Genomic DNA, 16,925 nt, shown 5'->3' with positions numbered 1-16,925 from the left:
CACTTTCTCAAACTTGAAATTACTGGCCTAGGCTCTAGGAAAGAAACCTTTGTCCCACAACTGACTCATAGTTAACATATTTTGGCTTGGATACTGATTCTCAAGAGTGGGAAGATGATTTAATTTTATTACTGGGTTAATTACTTCTTATACAACCATTTTCAGTATATACATTTAAAAAATGAACACTTCCAAATTCACAAAAATTAGGCTATTAGGGAAGTAAGTATTAAGCGTGAACATATTCATAGATGGGCCACTTCTATTTTCATTCATACTGAAGAGTTTGTAAATCCATCTGATAAATAAGATTCAGCTTTTAAAAATAAAAGTATTTTGTGTTTTCAATTTTTCTAACTTTAGCTTCAAGTTATTTGTTCTTTGCCTTTGCTGGAAGTTAAGGCAGATCTCTTGAATAAGAAAGGTATTTTTTTTGTTTATTACTCCCTGTAAAGTTTTCTTGCCTTGCAAAAATATTCAGACTGGGTGAGTTCTGCTTTCTAATATATAAGCATTCAATGACTTGTCCTAATGGGATTACTGCTGCTAACAACATTAAAAGGAGTTCAATACCCCCCACAAATATCTGAGCAAGGAAACAGCTGAGGTTGATGGGTAATCTTCATAGAAACAGAGATATAACTTCAAGCAAAAACTGGTTTTGGAACCATAAAAAAATTTTTCATGCTGGAAATTGTTGGGTTGTCTCATAAGTGTCCCTACAGCTTAACTTGAAGTGAGTTCTTCTAATGATCAGGTATTTGTTGATACAGTAAATTAATGTTCACATCTGAGTTATGGTCAATGGAATTTATAATTTCAATGGAACATCAAGTTGGCACTTGCCTGTTAATGTTTATTTTCTATGTTTCTGTTTTAGACCAGTACTCATTACTGTTCATGTTCCACAACTTAATTTACCAGTTGCCACAAAGCCTTTAAAATCCAAAGTAGGTGCTGATGTATTTGGCGTGATATATTAGCTAAAATTACAGCAAATTATGAATTGCTACAATTTATATAGACAAGAGTCTGAATCAAAATCTTGGATCTAAAACACACCAAACTTGAGGAGGATTTGGATTCAGTTCTAAACTCTGTGGTTTAGGTTTTTCTTTAATCACATGGTGTTACAAACATCTATTTCATGTTTCTAAACTCTCCCAGCTGTGTAGAGTATTTGCTTGAGCACATTGGACTTATTTTTGCACAGATGTAAATCAGGAGTAACTTTGCTAAAGTCAGTGAAACTGGTGCCAGTAGATGATGTGTAACGAAAGGTCTGTGCCGTTTGTATGATATGTCTCTGTGCTACTAATATAGAAATTACATGTATTTATTGCATCAACTTTGGGAAGAAACTGTCTGCAAGTCTTTGCATGTGCAAGAGCACAATGCAGATGTGCTAGCAAACACAAAACCCAAATGGGTTGGAATGGCCGCTCTCTACAATGGACATTTGAGACCTTTTTTTTCAGGTAGTGCTCAGTGCCATTCCTGCATCCTCCTTGCTGTCTTTCTCCCACCTCACTGGTTTCTTCCAGGCTCTGCTACAACCAATCCATTCTCTTCACATGTTTTATAGCCATGTCCTGCTGCATCCTGTCAGATCACTAGATTTGCAATTGTGCTTTTTGCCTCTCATCTTTAAGGCTGTCACTCATCAGCTATTTGGAACCAACATTATACAAGCATTTGAGGTGAAGAGAATATAAGAGCTGGATCAAGTCTTGATTTTCACTCCAGTTTTCCCTATTGAATTACATAAAGGTTTCAACCGAACTTGAGCTGTAAAGAAACCCAAGCTTTTCTTTAGGTTGGACAGGGCTTGCAAAAGTCCTGTGTTTTTGTGTCTGTCATTCCCTATCCCTCCATCTTCATTATTCTTGCATGCATATCCAATTTCGGATTAAACTGTGGCTGTTCATGTGGTATTTCTTGTCCTGGCCAGAGATAGGAACTCAGGGAAGCATTGGGGAAAAATCCTCTTGTTGAGTGTTCCCCTGTAGATTTCCTGACTTGCTTAATCTAATCTTTGTTTTTAGATTCACGTTGCATGAAAATAAATTACCATTCCTTTACCTGTAGCTTTATTTGGACGCAATTGCTATTTTTCTGTTTCATCAAAGGAGGGGATGTGACTTACCTGTGCTAGTGAAAGTGGTCTGACTCGTATCATATTATGCCAGCAAGGAAAAGCTGCCTTACAGATTTTTATTTTCCAGAGATGACATGTGGTCTCTCCACAGCTGCAATCCCCCTGGAGGAAGATGGTCAGACTTCTCATTGGGGGTTGTTCATTCTTGCTTCTTCTAGCCAAGAACAATATAAACCAGGGTCAATCAAGGGTAAGATCCATGCAGTTACCAGTTCAGTAATGCTTAGCACAAAAATATAATCCACTAAGGGAGCAAGAGAGAAAAAAATGAGTTCCATAAAATGTCACATTGCATATTCTATCAGATAGAAGAAACTGGTACTTTGGGCAAATAATAAATTAGAGTGCAGGAAGATGATTAGATCTACAATCTCTTCTTCAGCAAGGTACTGGGCCTTGGCTAAGGAACATACAAATCCTGACACTTTCTTTTAAGTTGCCACTCAAGTTTGTAACTTTGAGGCAGGCAAAGATGAGCAATAATAGACTGCCTCCCCTTGAGAATAGCAGTATTTCAAAGCTTGCAAACTGTGTGAATCCTTGAATGAACAGTGAGGATCTTATTTTTGTGTACAAAAATACATGATTACAATACTATGCCTTTTGAGAGCATAGGTGAATTTTGTAACAGTTGTCGGTTGTTCTTTCAACCTCTTAAAAGCAGCTCAAACATACATCGTAGAAAAACCAAGTCTGTTTTAGCACTCTTTTTTGATATTCACAATACATTATGAATAATTTATCAGAGGTGGATTGACACCACAATATAAGAAGGATATAAAGGTGTTAGAAAGTTTCCAAAGGAGGGCTGGGAAGATGGTGAAGGGCCTAGAGGGGAAGCCATGCAAGGAGCATCTGAATTCACTTGGTCTGTTCAAGCCTGGAGAAGAGGAGATTTGAGGATTTGACCTCATAACAGTCTACAACTTCCTCAGGAGGGGAAGAAGAGAGGCATGCGCTGATCTCTTCCCTGTGGTGACCAGTGACAGAACTCGAGGGAATGGCCTGAAGTTGTGTTAGGGAGCTTTAGGTTGGATATTTGAAAAAGGTTCTTCACCCAGAGGGTGGATGGGACAGGCTTCCCAGGGAAGTGGTCACAGCATCAAGCCTGCTGTAAGTTACAGAAGCATTTGGACAACACTCTCAGGCACATGGTGTGACTCTTGGGGATAGTCCTGTACAGGGCCAGGAGCTGGACTTGATGATCTTGTGTGTTTCTTCCAACTCAGGACATTCTAGGATTCTATAATATTCAAGCTGACAATCCATTTAAGCTGTGCCAGAACAAAACTTTATATAAAATGTTCAGCTTATACATTACGTGTAAACAAAAGGAAAACAGAACTAGGAAAAACTCAAAGGTAAAAGTCAACCTACATGGTGATTAGGGAAACTTGTACAACCCCAAAACTTTAAAGCTAGACACCTTTAGAGAACAGTGTATATTCTCTCCCACTGACAACTGATACAGACCAAGTTTAAGTGTAAAGGCATAATCTTTGTTACTGAGAATCAAGTTTTCCCCAGACTTACTACTCACTCTCTGTCTACTGCAATTTTATATATGCTTAACAGTAGGTAACTTCTGGACTCCATCTCCCTTCTGTTGTCTGCACCAGATCATCCCCTACTTTATCTGGAGTTCAAGATTCATCTTAAAACCTGACATTTGTCTGTACTACTTCTGCAGGAATTGTTAGATATAGTCTTAAAATTTACTGGTTAAATTTATTCATACCATTTTTTTCTCTTTTTAAATAGTTTCTGTCACTTCCAGTGCTTCTCTTAATATTTTTTGTGTGTGATATTACTATTGCCAAAGAACAAGATCTTTGTTGGGTTCTTGTTCAGGGTTATGTCAGCTGTGCTGAGAGATCTCAGAATATCTCTTGGTTGACATGATTTTTAGATTTAGAAATGGGAAGAAAGAAGAATGTTTAGTAATGGGAAGCAACAATTTAAGAAGCTATGTATGCAACACATCTACCATATGAAAAAATACTGTATTTGTCTATTGTTTCTTTGGGTGTTCTCTGCACATGAAAACGTGATATTATGTTTCACTTCCATCCGTACAAGACTATTATGCTTTTGAGCTAGGGAGAAAGAAATTGTGTGATAAATGGAACTTGCTCTTTGGATTTGCCTTTTCTGAAAGGCTGGGACTGGAACATTGTTGCAAGAAGCAAAGCTTTGACTGGACTAACTTAAGCAATAAGAGTGAGCTGTTCTTTATCATATTAATTACAGTTGACTCATGTCATTTCACCTCCCAAAACCAATGATGGTTGGTTAAGATTATATCCAAATCAGTCATAAGTTACCAATGAATCAGTAACAGGGTATTTTGGGCTGGTATACAAAAACATGTCTTGCTCCATATTTAGTTAGCTTGGATCCTCTTGTGGTTCAACAATATTTTACAGAAACAAAACATTTTCAACTTCAAGCAGAGTCCAGTTTCCTTAATAAAACTTTTAGTGCAAGGAGAGCAAAGAGTTTAGTCAATTTATAGCTTCATTCCTTTAAGAGCAGCTAACAGACGTACATCTTGCCTACTCTGTGTCAAGACTTTCCACTGTCATTTATTTTGATTATCTAATAGCTGTTGTGATATTAAAAGCATGATGTGCAGCAGATGAATCATGATATCAGCTCCTTGTTGTGCTAATGGTTTCTGCTTTTCCAACTGTGAGCAAAAAAGATTGAAGTGTTAAGGTATGGAAACCTTGTTAAGAAACATATCTTTCTCGGTTGGAATATTTTCTATTTTTCTCAGGTAAGTTTGCAACTTGGTTGAAATATTGCTGTGGAGAAACATTACGGTACAGCTTTTAAAAAATTAGTGGTAAGGAAAAATGTTTAGATAAACCTTGAAAAATACACCTCTGCCTTAACAGTGTTGGTTTGCTGTAGAAATATTAATGTATCATATCTATTCTGTGTTTTCATGGATATATTAACAGTGATGCCATTGTTTCTATATGTCTGACAGCTACGTAAAGAAGTATCTGGAAACTGAGGTGCTCCTAAAGCTAAAAATCCCATAACTAAATAAAACACTATGCTAAGCTGACATAGAAAATACAAGTAATCAATGCTCCGCAATAAATAAGCCCAAGTGAACTAAAGTGAAAGTCAAGATTGTGGCCTCATTTAGAGCCTGATTTTGGGACTTTGGCATTTATTTAATGTTTTGCTCTTATTTCTTTTATCATTTGTGGTTTAGGAAATGCTTTACAAAGTCTGTGATTCAGTCAGTTCATTGCAGGTAGAAAGAGTAGTGTCCTGACTACAAATATTGCCTTGATTTTTAGGAAGACATGGCTGTTTTGAAAAGGAACATTGCAGTTATATACCTCTTACAACTGAATGTATTATTGTTCTCCTCTACTCTTCTAGGCTCAGAAGTGGAGGAGAACTGTGTGAGTACCTTGAATTCAGGACTTGCCCTGAAAGAGCTAAAAAATCAATCAGTAGCATGCTGTCGGGAGAACTAATAGTGTGCTGAGCCAAGACAGCTCAACCCATGCTTTTTCCTTGGAACATCATCCTAGATTGCATTAAAAATGACCTTCAGTGAAGATTTTTTTTTAATGGAAACAAAAAAGGTCATAATTTAGTTTACAAAACATCCTCAAATGTTTTTAACAGGAAAATCCACATACCAGTTTTGAAGGATTCATACCGTTTCTCTTGCTGGGTTCTTGCTTTGTTAATGAATTGGGCCTATTTCAGCCATGACTAAATCTTATGTAGGAAAGAACATTTGGAAGGATGACATATGTGGTTAAAAAAACAGGAATGAGTTTCTGGAGTCCTGTGTTTAATTCCCAGCATTGCCACAGACTTCCTCTGTGACTTTGAACAAGCCACCACATCTCTGTGACTAAATTCACTGTCTGTAAATTGATGCTAGTAGAATTTCTCTCTTTTAATGGCAAGTTGTGAGGAGAACATATATTTGGGTATCAACTGCAGCTGCAGAGGACTTAGACTTTTAACTTTCTAAAACATGTGAATCCAAAAGAATTATTTAAAGGTGTAGCCAGTTTCTATGGGTTGTTTTGATAATGGGAAAATGCCACGGAGTATTTGGAGTTTGCATCAGCAGTCTGTGGTACTTTGGCACCTCTTCCTGTCAGACGGCTTCACAGCATAACATACTTTCCTACCTGTGAACCTGAGTCCTAGCCAGTGATAATAAACCTATGACAGATGTGTCAGTCAGCTAATAACACTGCTCTAAATACATTGTGGGTGGAGCTGTGGTGTAGACTGCAGTAGTGATGGACCTCAGGGAACTTTAATTAACAGAGAGGCCTGGCCCTCAGGTGCTGTAAGAGGTGACTAGGGATACAAGCCTAGTGGATGACATCCAGCAGGTCAAGTGACAGACCATGCATTGACAGAAGGATAACTTAGTCCAGGTATCAAAAGCAATCTGTTCTAGGTCTGATACGGGACAGATTTTTTATGTCCCCAAGCCTACATCTTAAAGAGAAGGCTTCTCCAGTACTAAATATGGGCACACTGAATTCGCATAAAACTTTTGCTCTCCTGTTTTCTGAACAGTTAAACAGTGAGTTACATTTGCCGAGGTGTCTGAAAAATACCCTTGTTTGTCTATTCCAAGCCATATTCGTGGCTGAATATATTTGCACTGACATTTGTCATACTTATCCAGATTGTTTTTTAATGTGGTCAAGCACTGTCCACAGAGAGCATCAGTAGACTGTGGTGGGCAGCTTGTAATTCTCCTTAGGTTGCTGGCCAGACTCTCCCTACAAAGAGGGGTGGGGAATGACAATTGCCCTCAATCCAGTCACCTAATGTTCTTTTTCCTCAGGCAACAACACAAAGGGAGATAAAAATTCATCTCCTGTGGAATATATTCTTCTTCCTCTCTGTGAAGCAGTGGACAGGGAGAAAAGATCAAACTTTTTGTAAAATAGCTTCACAATTTCTTTTCTTCCTCCCATGTCAGTAAAACTTGGGCTGGGTAATCTTTTAGGACATATTTAAAAGCCAGCTGGTGTGGAAGGCAAAGAACAGCAAGGAACATATGTTCTGCTACAAAGAAAGAAGAGGCCACTTAAAATGTGACACAGAACTTGGAAAAATTCTGTTTTATTCTTGTAAATTGTCTGGTTTGGATCATGGTTTGTTGACCCCTTCTATCCACTACTAGATAAACACAGAATTTTTTTCAGATTCAAGGGTTTTTTGTTTTGAAAAAGTCCTCATAATAATTAGAATTAAATGGCTTCCTAATGGCTTTTTTTCCTTGGAAAACAATGGTTTAAATTAAAGGAAAACTGTTTTTGCTCAACATACAAACAAACATACAAGAGTTCCATAAAACCCCAAATTTGGGAGGAAATAGAACTGCCAGTGGTTTGAGAAAACCACTTACCAGTTCTTATGTCCCTATGGAAAGTGTTTTTTTCTCATTAGACTAGCTTGTTAAAACCTTATATATTCCAAATATGTACTATTTAACTTTTTGCTTTTAGCATGATTCCTCTTTTTAAAGATGACAGTATTTAAAGCTAGCGACATGTTGTTTTAAGATCAACAGTTTCACAAGAGCAAAATCTGCCTCCCAGACTCAGCTGCCTGCCTTCCTTCCCAAATACTTTGTTCTGAAGGAGCTGATGGCAGTGATAAATGTAAGAGAGTTAGAGCTCTGTAGTTATTGTCAGCAAGTTAGCTTTATGGCTTGGGGATTAGACCTTTGATGTCTTATCGAGTTTCTGCACTGCGTGAATCAGTTGCTTACTTGATTTAAATTCTAAAAAGAAATACTCTGTTGTGATATTGTCTCATACTGTGTCTTCGTCATTTGAGATGCCCTCTGTGTTCTTTAGTTCCCTAGGAAGAGAAGGCAGCAAGCCATATGGAGGGTGGCCAGTTGCTTGCCAATCGTGATAGGCATTAAATAGAGTTGCACAGAAACTCAGCCTGTTTAGCTGAACCTTTCTGTCCCCCACAAAGGGAGATTGTACCCTAGAAGTCTGCAACACAACGTCCAGTACTGTTTAACTTTAGCTTTTGAGGGAGTCCCGCTATTCCTTTAATAAACTATTTCCTTTTAACTGAGGTAAGTGGTTCTTATGAAGTTTTCTTTTTGACATCCCCCAGTGCAGCTGGACTGGTGTGGAGAGCTGGTAGCTGCTTCAGCAGGTGGTGGTGGGAGATCAGAGGTGAGCTGGAAAGGAGGTCCCCCTTTCATGATTCCAGGGATAGGAATTTTACCCTGGAGATGACCGTTTCAGACCATCTAGAAGCTCATATGCAGGGTTTTGCATGTCCTATGTGCTGGTTGAGGAGGTTTCTGGCCTTTGTTGCAGAGGTTCAACCTAATGCTTCTTGTTTTGAGTTATAGATCATTGCCTTTAGTTTTACTGTTTTAAGCTACCTCAGACACTTTAAAGGGTGTGTGCTGATATCCTTTAATCCTAAAATAAACCTCTCAAATATAGAAATGTTGATCTGATTTAGATTTTATTTGCATTTTAAAATAGTTTTTCAACATTTTGGAAGCCAAAGTATTTTTCAAATAAGCAGTCTTTGAACTACATTAAAAAGTAAATATGTCTATTTTCCCAAATTGTAGCTGAGGTTATAAAAGACACCAACCAGACAGATTAGCTGTGTGTAAGGAAACTAGCTAACAAGATGGTTGTGCTAGTCCACTTGTATTCTGAAAGATGGGTCAGTACTTATGAAAAGCTTAAGTAAACTAGAGGATAATTCAATACATAGACAATGCATCCCACTGTTTCTCTGTTTATTTTCTCCCTGTGTGACTTCTGGCAACTGAGAAGAAACACTATAAATGACAGCAACCCGCCAAAGAAAAGATTATGAATAACAATACCACAAGAATGAAGGGCATAAAGTTACCAGTGACTTGGGAAAAATGCAGAACACTGGACTCATGACACACTTAGCAACTAGTGGACTGCAGTACATGCAGAGCAGAATACCTTCAGATTAGAAACCCTTTCAATTTGAGTTTCAATTTAAATTTATGCAAGTTTGTCTTGTTTCTGGTAACCAAAAGTGAGTATATCTGTAGGTGTTTGACTCTGCTGAACCACTGTACTTTGCTGGTAATACTCCAAAACCAAGAGAAGTAATGCCACTGGACACTGACAAAATAAAATGGCTGAGATCTGTCTAGTTAGCAGTGGTGCACACCTTGTTGCTTTCAGCACTGTACTAAGACTCTCATGTTTTCCATCCCAATCTACAGTTCAATTTTCAGGCAATGTATACCCTTAGTTTAGATACCATTTAACATTTTTGATGTTGTAAAATGAAAGAAACCAGCTTTTTATGTTAATCTTCATGTGATATTATTATAATAAATATCACATGAAGATTTTTTTTAATCCCTGAAAAATCAGATAAACTGTTCTTTTGGAAGAAAAAAAATGCAGTCTATTTGCCCTGTGGTGCACTTTTATTACTCCTGAATATCTACAGTATTAAATATGTTGGCTGTTTTCTTCTACTGTGACCACACTAGGCTCTGTTTGCAAAAATAAGCGATTTCATGAAATATGGAGGAGCCCTCATCTTCGAGGGGAATGAATGTAGTCAGATAAAGGGTGTTTTAGTATCACTGATGGTCTTTGTCATGTTTTGAAAATTAAGACTATTACTTTATTTTTAGTTATATGGGGTCAAAGCCAACAAGTTGTTCATACATTTTTTCCAATGCTCAGACATTGCAGCTTCTGGCATGACTCATTTCAAGTGAGTGCTTTGTGCTTGCAAAGACTATATTGTAGAAGCAGTCAAATGAATCAGTGAAAGGTTCTTCTGAAAGGGTAATTCACCAGGGCTGAGAGCTACTAAATAGGACCCAAACCTGCTTCTATTGCTGTCTGTGTATTTACCTCAGTAGAGATGGAACCAGATCCTAGAACTGAGCTACTCAAGGGAATAGCCCTTCAAGAGATAGGATGCACTACCTTTAAGTTTCTTTTTAAGACAAAAGGAGAGAATAAACAGTAGATTTTGACTGCTTGTTCTTGTAGCATTTTCTGGCATTCACATGTAATAAATTGATGTCTATCCTTTTGTTAGAGCAAGAAAGACCATGTGTCACAGTTTGCTTCAATCTTAGCTCAGTCCTTCCTAGTTTACATGGCTGAACAACTTAGAAGTTTTGCCTTTTTTAGTAATTTGTGAAGCAGCAGTAAAAAGAAATGATGGATGTGCTGGCATTCATTCTCCTCCATCCCTCCATCAATACAGCAAAGTAGAGGTCACTTAAAAAAACACCTGTTAAAGCAATAAACATTTAAAAAATAACATGCCAAAGCAAAACATATCAATCAAAGCACAACTCTGTTTAATAATTTTCTGTGCTGGTCATAACAAGAGGAGACTGTAGTTTTGGCAGTGAGGCTCCAAAAGCTCTGCGGCACTCTAGGGCACTAAGTAAAGCACAACACTGTTCTAATTGATAGGTAGGTAACTAGAAGCTGACTTTGAGTACTGATCCATTAGTGATTAAAAAAAATAAAAAACACCACTACATCAGGAACAACAAACTCAAACCCCACCTTCCCACTTAGTGAAACTGCATACTCTAGTTGTTGATTTCAACCATCCTTGTTAAAGTTTATAGGAAAGAGGTCTGATATCGTAAGTTACACATGAAGAGTTACATGAAATATAATGAGGCAAAGGTGGTGGTGGTGGATGTCTGTTCAAAGGTTTAACAGGGTCCTTTTCAATAAAACAATGTCTCAGAAGGTACTTAAGGAAGCTAAACCTTAATGGTGATGTCTTGTATGTCTGTAAAAAGAAGGAAGTCCCAATTTGAAGTAGGCAGGTCTGAGTTTGTCATGAAACAGTCATAAAGGACTGTTTTGCTTCAGTGGGACAGCACAAGATGAACTAATCTGTTACAGATAGGTTAAATACAGCAGTTATACAGAGTTGTCATTTTGAAGGTATCTGCTGGTACCGTTGTAAATAACAACAAGGATAAGGAGAACTTAGGTTTTCCATACCATTCAGTGCTAGGGCTGAATGCTTTCCCATGGCATTGGGATGAGAGTGGAGTTTGTTCTGTAAATGTACCTTGAAATCAGAATATGTTGGGTTTGAAGGGACTCATCAGGACCACCTTCTACTTCATTCCTAGGAAGAAGAGTGATGAAATAACTATTGAAAAAATTAGTGGTGTTTTAATGAAGCAGACTAACCAAGACAAGACTAGCTGATTTGGGTGCTCTCTAAGGCAGACTATAACTTGTGGGTATTTAAACATCATTGCCTTTGTTTGAAATACACATGGGAATATGACTTTGCATATTAGAGCCTACATGTGTGGATATATATATACACAGTGGTATGTGTATATATATACATATATACATATATATGGGGCCTCTGGTGGTCTAGTGGTTAGAGTGCCTGACTCTCACCACTGCGACCCGGGTTCGATTCCCGGCCCCCTGGGCAGGTGGAGCTCGTCAGCCTTGGTAGGCAATCCACCTAAGAGAAGGTCACTCTAAACAAACCTACATCCTGGGGACCTCACTGCCACTGTCCAAGCTTTGCTCGGCCCCGGCAGATGAACCTCAGGACTAAAGGGTGGGCTCAGTTCAGCGCACGCTGTGTCTCACCCAAAAAATCCACTGCGCAGGCTGGAAGGGTTAATGACCTTTCCCAAAATCTTCGCTCGCGAAGACTGGCCATTATTACATATATATATATACACACATACATATGTATTATTATTGTCTAACTCATTTTCCCATTGTAGATAAGCCTGGAGGGAACAAAATATTCCTAACTTGGAGGTTTCCACATCTGCCTTTCAAGCTACTCTCAGACAGAAACAGCATGGCTACATAAATTGTTATAAATCAGCACATTTTTCAACAACAAAAAGCTCTTAGCACAGAGCCACTTCAGAACACACTGCTCCATAGTTTGTTCACAGACCTCCCATGCCAGCAGCAGGGAAGTCAGACTGTTGTATTCAACAGCTCACAGTAACCAGATGCAGAATAAAGAAATTGCCTTTCAAAGCTGTAGTCTTCACTAGGCTTTTCAGAGCCAAACAGTGATGTCTAACATCCATCTTTTCTCTTCTGCTTATTTTTCAGGCCTTTTTGGCCTTCAGCACTCCAAGATGAAGTGTTAGTCTCCTGTTTTGCAAGCAGTCTTGAATTTCATTTTATATTCTGAAACAGTAGTTTTATCTTCATCAGAAGGACACTCTCCATATATAAGGGGTCCACAAAAAGTAACAAATTAAAAACCTGTTGTCACTATGCTTAAATACCTAGCGTCAGTAGAGGTATATAGGTTAAGGAAAATTGAAGGAGTCTATGAATTGAAGAAAGGTTGAAAACCTCTGAAGAACTGTCCAAATCCATGAACCTTAAGGTCTGTTTTCTTCGTAGTGTACAGACTTGAAACTGGTCCCACAGAAGAGGATGGAGTTTCTATCCACAGACAGAAAAAGCAGTTTCTTGGTCTTTAGCTTTAGTAAGAGAACTTAGATTAGGGCAAAGAAAAATAGGTTTAGCATAGTTATGAGTTATGCTTTGTGTGCAGCCTGTTTGTATTAAGGATATCCCTAAAGAACTGCAAGAATTAGAGACAAGCTGGCCTGAATTAAAAAAAATAATATTAAAAAAAAAGAAGTTGGGGAACACTGCCCTGCCTTGCTCAGATTAATCAGACAGTAGCCTCTGACCAAAGACAATCCACAGCTGTGCATTATATTGTGAAATGTAGAATAGAACATTACTGCTTTAAAGGCTTTGAGCCAGATTCGATAACTAATCTCTACCCCCTCAGCCTAAGTGCATCTGTCGTCAGCTTTTCTTCCAATGGAGAGAGACATGAATGCTCCCCATGACCAGACTGTAAGACTGGTCTTGACTCTTCTTCTTTCTTTGAATGGTGGTTTAGCCTGTAGATGTATCCAGTTTTTGGCTCTCTAGCCAAGCACCTTTTTTCTTTCAGTACACTCTGATCTGCTTAGGTGGAATAAGAGTTTCTCTGCGCTACACAGTGTGGGTTCACAGAGTTGTGCATTTCCAATGCACAAATGTGCATATGTCTCAGGTTTATCTGAAGACCTTTTCTGTCCTAGCAATGATGTAGCTGCAGGATGTAGACCAGAGGGAATGGCACCGAATCCCTGCATAAAAGTGGATAGTGTAAGGTAAAGAGGAGATAAGTGTTATGCCATAGCAGTGAATAAACTTATATATGCATATTATCTTGGTAAATAGTTTAATATCACAGTAAGAAAATGATCGAATATCTACTCTTGAGGTACTGGAAAAACTTGCTCATTGACTGCAACATGTTGCTTGTGGTTGAAGAAATAAGCTGTCCACAGCCCAGATGTGGGACCAGTGATAAAAACAAAGCTGAAAGATAAACCAAGCAGAAGACAGAGCAAAAATGGAGCATAAATGTTTTCCTCCACTTTAAGCAAGGTTTCAGGTATCCACTACTTCGTATTCTGAACTTCAATAACAGAGGGATGAAAGATCACTGGGACCATTGGTGATACAGGGAGGCACGTTTCAACCAGTATTGAGTCTTTGGGGAGTGAGACACTGAAGGAAAATACTGAGATTCCATGATGCCTGACACATATGAAAGTAAATAATATTTCATCAATGCTTATACCTGTCAAGTGGGTACACATATCTAATTATTTTGGTTTTATTAATGAGGTAAACTTAATAATCAAAAATTTTTCTGATATGATCCCATTTTCATTTTTCTCAGAAATACTACATAAGAATATAAAGCACTGCCAAGTAGAGAATAGGAAGCCCTTTGGAAGTTGTGTATTGTCAAGTATAGTGCTTTGGAAAGGCTAAAATAAATGTTATTAAAATGTAAAGCAGATGATAAGTTAAAGCAACTAGAGTTAAGGAGTCATTCCTGTTGGTCTGTGGTATAATTTGTAGTTGAAACCAATCTTTTGAAACTGGACTAGGCTGGTTTCTGTGTTATTAGAGCAAAAACACACCTCTGTTAAAGTGGTTTGCTTTTTAATAGGATTTAACCATAATTGTCCAGTTTGTACTTCTAATTCAAAATAGTTCCACCTTGGTCGGCTATTGTTGGCTTAATTTCAGTTGCTACCAGCATTCAACAGAAATGCTTCTTTAAGCTTGTCTTTCAGTGAATCACGTTTATACCATAACAGATTTATTTGTTAAATGAATTCAAAGATAGAATTAGGTGAGCCAGTATTGAAGGTGAGTTACTTTCTGGTCTGTACTGAACCATCTTTCTCTCTAAACTGTCCTGTTTTGATCTAAGGGAATATTTTTACTGGAAACTACAGCTCTAAGATGTGCATCAGTATGATCCCAGTTTTCATGTCACTGACTCTGCTTGTTCCTGTTCAAACAAATAGCAAATCTCATGAGAAATTTCATAGCCCTTGCTTGTTTCAGCATTAGTTTTGATGTATTTGTTGATTCCTTTGGTTATGTGAGCAAGCAATACTGATTTGCACTTTTATCATCTTATACTGCTGTAGTAAAGATGATAAGAAGTAATTTCCCAGTGTCAATCACGTACTTTCTATCTGTTTCTTTTTCTAAGTACATTTGCTAGTCTCTCTTGCATGTTAGCATTCCTCACAGTTGCTTGCCTTTTTGTCCTTCCTGCTCTTAAATCCCGCAGTTACATTAGGTTGATGGAAATTGTTTAAATGGATAACCCAAATTCTCCAGTGAGGTTTGGCTAACCAGCAAGTTATTCAAGTGGTTTTGTCTCCCGGGTATGTCTTCATCTTCTGCTTTTCCAGGTTGCTTGAATATCCTTGAACCCATAATTTGCCCTAATCTCCTCTAAGGCTTTGAAATAATAAAATACTTAAATAAAACTCTTTGGATAAATGCCCTTTAAAATATAGCTTTATATGTGAACTATCATGCTCTCAAGGGAGTGGACTTTGTTCCTCAGATGATTAAGGGGATTTTCTGTCCAGTGTGTTACTGTGGTTTGTCCACCATGATCAGACATATCCATCTTAACTCCTGCAGCAGCTCAAAACAGAGCAGATGAGGAAACTCTGGGAGAAAAATGCTACAGAGACTAGGCTGTTGTGGTATGTGATTTTTTTTCTGCCGCCTGAGTTTGGTTCCCCGGTCTACTACATGATTTTCTGTGGGTCACAAAGCCTTCCTGTGCTTTTGAAAAATAATTCTTTGCTCAACAGGGATGTTGCTGAGGATAAATTAAGGGTGGCAAAGTGCCTAGCCGCTACAGAGGGGTAGTCGTATACATACAGAAAGGCTCTATTCAGATTCTGACTTCATAAAACAGAAAGAGGGAGGTCACTTGACTTGCCATCACCAAATCCACTGAGGAAATCCAAGGCAAAGCAGAGGACTGGATCCAATTTTTCTGCCAGAGGCCCCATGTGGTCCTTTTTTCGTTGAAAAGTCCTTTTTGTAGTCCTAGCTAGGCCTAAACCTGGAGTCCTCCAGATGCCTCCCAGGCAAGAACGAGAGGCTTGGAGGATCTCACCAGGGCTCCCACACTGCAGCTCATAAGGACGCCCACGCAGGCCCTGGAGACCAACATGATTTGTAGGTTGTTGAGAGTCATGGGTGCTTGTCTTTACTGTTGCTCATTTTATGGGTAAAGGAAGATGACTTTAGTTTTTCTCCCTTCCCGTGCTGCTCAGCTAATTATTAATTTCTGTCAGCAAGAAGGATCTGCAAAATAACACCAAAATATGGGGAGAAGGAGCATCTATCCTTCATTCTGGAACGCTGTAGTTAAATTCCGTGAAGAAAGATTTGGAGTTTGTGTGTAATTTGTGAGTAATTTGCTTCTGAAGCCAATTATTCTTAAAAATGAAAAGTTGCTCAAAAACATTGGGAAAAGGAAGCTTCCTTTTTTATCTTAGTGTACCACTGAAATATAAAAATTCTGGTAAAAATCCAGAATGACTATTATTTTAAGGGGATACCTTTGAGATAATCTCTCCATTTGGGGCATGCTCTCCAGAAAGACATCTGTATTTTCTCATGTTAAGTGATAGGAAATGCAAATAGACCATGGCTTAAGTATGAAGAGTATGGAGATTTATAACTCTCATTATACACTTTTTGTGTGTAATAAAATTCAGGAAAACTACATAGCAATTTTTTTTACTATTTTTTTAGCCCAGTTACTGGTCTTGGTCCTTTTTTTTTTTCTTGAAATTTTCCACCTACTTGTCTTAGTTTCTTATCTGAAGTTCAAAATTTTCTGTGTCTGAGGTTTATGATGATAAAGTAGCACCAATGAAAACAGTGCTTAAGCTAGATGAAGACCTTTTCTTGGGCACCTTTTAAGGCTCAGGAGAATGATTGCCTCCTGGTAGCTATATGTCATACTTGTTCAGAAAAAGCAAAAGGATAGAGAAATTCATCTGAGGACTTGCTTGAGTTCACCTTCTTCCTAATCCCTGCTTTTCAAGAGCTCAGAAGATAAAGTACTATCTTTGCTTTTGTCTGTCTTTGTGTTTGGCTGGCACATAATGGCATCAGAACCAATTAGTTCTTCTGGCAGCATATTTCAGGGTGAGGAGCTCCTGCTTTTCACGGTGCCAAGGATGATACCAAACTCACAAGCCTTGTCTGCAGTCTTGGGGGTGGAGAAATGAACGGTTAGGCTGGGTTCAATGTGGCTTTGAGGCAGAACTAAAAAGAGGAGCATTGAAATTCACAATGAGAGTATTTATGTTAAATCTTATTTG

At 38.2% G+C, this 16,925-nt stretch overlaps 1 protein-coding gene across 5 annotated transcripts in view; it reads left to right on the top strand.

Moving 5' to 3' along the window:
* SMOC2 (SPARC related modular calcium binding 2) overlaps window positions 1-16,925 on the top strand; it is a 139,627-nt gene that overhangs the window by 25,986 nt on the left and 96,716 nt on the right. The gene's annotated exons all lie outside the window — the stretch shown is intronic.

This window comes from Pseudopipra pipra, chromosome 3 (assembly GCF_036250125.1).
Source record: "Pseudopipra pipra isolate bDixPip1 chromosome 3, bDixPip1.hap1, whole genome shotgun sequence".
NCBI classification, from domain to species: Eukaryota; Metazoa; Chordata; class Aves; order Passeriformes; family Pipridae; genus Pseudopipra; species Pseudopipra pipra.
Note: the sequence above shows the minus strand (reverse complement) of the source record. Positions and strands in the feature narration are given on the sequence as shown.